General features: G+C 44.4%; 1 pseudogene; it reads right to left on the reverse strand.

The window, feature by feature from the left end:
* Nucleotides 1–2,447: 2,447 nt before the first annotated feature.
* Nucleotides 2,448–3,539, reverse strand: LOC130135514 (uncharacterized; annotated as a pseudogene).
* Between the last annotated feature and the right edge of the window lie 962 nt (nt 3,540–4,501).

Genomic DNA, 4,501 nt, shown 5'->3' on the forward strand with positions numbered 1-4,501 from the left:
GCCTTCTGATGCTTGACAGATGTCTGGAGTAGTTCAAGCAGAGAGATTTGTGCGGGCATCTTGCGCAATTGTTCAACTATATTGTATTCGCTAGCCTTAATCACAGCTAGAAACTCCTTGGCTTCTTCATCAGTAACAGGTTTTGCAGGTTGGGCATTAGCTTGGCCATAGGTACGCCCAGATCTGGTAACCAAGTCGACATCGAGATTGTAAGACCAAGGGACTGCCTTATTATCACTGTACTCATACGGTTGAGGTATCTCGATCACTATCCCTTCATCAGTTGTAGGCATGCTTACTACGATCTCTTCATCACCAGACGCGTCTTCAAGCGGAGGCATGTCTTCAGGCAGAGGGTCGAGCTTGTCCTTCCCGGTGTTCAATGTAGCAAACTCCTCGTCCCAATTAATAACCACTTCGGAGATTGTGGAGACGATGCCAGTGTGATTGGCATAGACAATCATTCCGGCTTCTACCATTTCAGAGATTCTTTTCTTCATGATAGCCCAGGGAAGGACCTCATTACTCGGGTAATAACCGGCTTTCACCAACTCACCGTAGACGTCGGCGGTGTACACCTTGACATTCTTGATTCGACTAGCATCAAAACTAAATATGGCATTCACATTGCCCGCATGATCAGGGAGCGGGTTGCTCTGAACATTCGGCTTAGTGGGTTGAAAGGAAAATGCCTTTGTGTCAAGCAAGTTCTGGATCCGATGCTTGAGAGTGATCTGAGTCATTAGTTGAATGCCCCACTTCACCCATATGATAATCACATTTCTTGGACGGATCGTAGTTATAGAACTGCTCGGGGTTGGGCCTCTTTGGCTCAGTGGTAAGCAAACCTTTCTTCCGGAGGACCACCAGCACTTGAGACAACGACCCGGGGAGGGGGGTGAATTGCCTCTTGTTGTTCCTCCTCTGAGAGGGTTGACGACCCGTGCTATGTTGTTGAGTTTCTGCTACTTGGATTCCTGGGACAAGGTTAGCATTCCGTCGGCCCGTTTGGGTATAAGTCGCATTCACTTCAAGTGCCGGTTCCTTCTCCTTCCTTGCACCAAATCTTTTGGTCGAGGAAGATGGCTCCACAAACCACCCATCTTTCAGCCCTATCTCAATCTGTTCGCCTATGGGGATGAGTTGATTGAAGTTGTCAGCCGGAGTGGCTACCATCCGATTACGGTACTCAAACGGGAGAGTTTTAATGAACATCCTCTTCAATTCACTGTCTATAGGTTCCGGGATAACCTGAGCGGCTATATTTCTCCATCTGATAGCATAATCTTTGAACGACTCAGTCTTTTTCATCTGAGCACGCTCGAGGTCATCGCGGGTGGGAATGATGTCCGTTATGAACCTGTACTGCTTTAGAAATGCTTCACTAACTTCCTTCCAGGTTTTGAAGCCATTTATCTTCTTCATGAGATACCAATTCAAGGCAGGACCCGTCAGACTTGCTTGAAATGCATGAATCATCAGGAGTTCATTTTCAACGTACGGGGTCATTTGTACGTGATATAGCTGCAGGTGGGCCTTTGGGCAGGAGGTGCCATTGTACTTGTCAAAATCTGGCATCTTGAACTTCTTCGGGATTTTGATCTGTGAGTAAAGAGATAAGTCAATTGAGGGTGAATCATGTGAGCCTTCCAGTTGCTTCACTCTCTCTTCAAGCTTGTTGACCCGTTCATTAGGTTTGTCCTTATTGACGATAATCTGGACGGGGTCATCTACTAAATCAGGAAGATCGTCATCTTCCTCACTATCGGCATTCTTTCCACCTTTCTGCTTTGGGGCTGATGCCTCAGGGGATGCAGGAATGGGAGCCAGTCGAAAGGCTTTAATCTCGGCAGACATCTGTTGCATTGCAGTGAGGACTTGCTTCATTTGGTCCTCAATGCCAACGACACGATCTCGTAAGTCAGTTTGATCGGCCATTCTAGTTCTTGACCGTGTACGAATAGGCGATCGTGATCGGTCCGTAATTACCTGATTTCACGGATAAAACAGGCATACATAAGTGTCAAGAAGAATCACATGCCGATCCATGACATCGGTCTAACCGCTTTGATTAAAAATGACATCTTTATTGAAATGACGAAATTTTTTTACAACGACTATAACTTGAAATCACTTAAATGCAAAAACAAATGACTCAATTCCTAAACAACGAATCTAGAAAGAAAAATATCTTAAAAGACACGAGCCATTTCATTTGGCTTGATCAATATACAACTGGGATGTGATTTCCAAACGTAATCGCTTATTCTCCTTGGCCAAGTGTGTAACTTGCTCTTGTAACTTCTCAGCTTTTCTCTTGAGACATCTTTTCTCAAGCACGGTTGGTGATCTTCTCGGGCACCATTGGTATCTTCGGGAGTAAATTATCGGAATCTTGTGTCGTCGAATGTATTCAGCCGTAGCATAGTACTTTCTTTCTTTACCCTCTAATTCTTTTCGGGCCATATGAGCATTTGTGGATGGCACATATCCCACAGCGACGACTTGATTAAAGAAATGTTATCCTCATGGTCGAGGTCTCCGTCGGTGAAGTCGACTCGAATTGAATCAGCTTGCTTCAAAGCTGGGGGAAGCTCTTGCACCACTTGATACTGGCGAGTCACCCTAGTTGGGTAATATTCCATTGCCCCAGTGAATCCCAGTAAAGGGATTGGGCCAACACGTCCACATGTGAGTCTGGCCTCACGAACTTGGAACCATTTAGCATGCCATAGGAAACATTTGGACTTTGGATTTTTAAAGAAAGCCAGCCAATTGGAATAATGATAATCCGGTGCATGTTTTTGTTTATTCTCAAATCTCATGATAGGGTGATCAGAGTTGCTAACTTCACGTATAATCATTAGACCACCAAACCCTTTTAAGTGGGATAAGAACCAAATTTGCAAAAGTTCGGGAGAAGCACGAAAGATTTTGTCTCCATTTTCTTTAAATCGAGAAAGGGAAAGAAAAGTTTACGCCGGGAGGGCATTAACAAAGTTCATTCCCCCACACACTTGTCCCACTAACTTAGCAATCAAAGGATTAATAGCATTCTTGCAGTGAGGGAAAAGTATAAACCCAAAGAAAGCTAGTAGGAAAATCCTTCTCATTTGAAATGAAGTGCCATTTTGAAAACATTCATCAAGAAATGAAAATGGGCAAGTATTGCGGTGACCTTTTAAAATTTTTCTTATCTTTTCTTCCTTGATTCTCAGAAAATCAGATAAAATCGAGACAGGATTTATTCCAATAGGTGGACTAATTAATTCTAATTCCAAAGGTTTTCCAATGGCAATGCTATATTCTTCCAAGGTCGGAGTGAGCTCATGCTTACCGAAGATGAAAGTAGTCGTCTCTGGACACCAACAATGGGCAAGTGCTTGAATGAGGCCGCCATGAATGTTGATACGCAACAGAGGGAGGAGTCGGCCAATTGTTAATTCCACGAACTCACGACCAGCTCGGTCTAGCTTGTCCCACCACGCGTTGAGTTCCTTCTTGGGAGGAAGAATAAGTCGAATGTCGGAATTTCCCATTGTATATTGACCAAGACTTGCGATCAACCTAATGTCATGGACCGACAAAACAATACGATAAAGTAAATAAATTGCGAAGAAAAAGCTCAAAGGACTTACTTTACCAATAACCGGATGGCAATCACATAGACATACGCATGCTACGTGGCTCGATTTCTACTCTAGAAAGCTTAACAAAGTGGAGCCACGGGGATGATCGGACTAGCCGCGGGCATGCGGACTAAGTCGGGTCCTCGTAACTCCGGCATCGTCAAAGAGCCGACCCATGTCGCGGGCATGCGGACCGGGGTGGTAATCTCTTTGACATCAAGAAAGAAATATCGGGATTGAGATGGGCAACTCGTACCGCGGGCGGACGGTCGGAGTGGTATCCATCTCAATACCATCCTAGGTGATCCTATGCGGCCCAGGTCCGGCGACAGGTTGTGTGTGCTAGAGTGTAGTGAAAATGCACAGGCATGCACAACAGATCATATGCAAACAGCGCTTCAATATCAAAATTAAAACATCCAATCTCAACACCTCCCTGCAAGAAAATGGTTAACAAACACTCCACCCCTTATACCTCCCATTCTGCAAAAACATTTAACACCTAAAATGTTAGGGACGTACTTGGGATCCTCGCTGCCAAACAAAATATTTTTTTTTTGAAAAGAAAAACTGGCCTAAGTCCACTAAGAGTTTTAACTCAATTCCCCAGCGGAGTCGCCAAGCTGTCGCGACCTAAAATTTCTCTCAGGCTAATGGATTATTAAGACTAAGCCTAACTCGGGCCCTCCCAAGCCCTACCAATTCGCAACTTAGGGTTTAAGTTTTTAACATGCAAAAGTTTTCGTACTTGGAGTCGCCACTAATCTATTTATGGTAGGTCGATTAGAAACCTAAATAAAACATAGGGAGATATGTTTTATTCCTACGAACCGAGATTCTAAGCTCGGAGACTTGGTTACGCTAGATCTAGT

The sequence above is a fragment of the Syzygium oleosum genome, unplaced genomic scaffold (assembly GCF_021117445.2).
Source record: "Syzygium oleosum isolate NSW1041296 unplaced genomic scaffold, Sole_v2.1 Sole_v2.33, whole genome shotgun sequence".
Lineage (NCBI taxonomy): Eukaryota > Viridiplantae > Streptophyta > Magnoliopsida > Myrtales > Myrtaceae > Syzygium > Syzygium oleosum.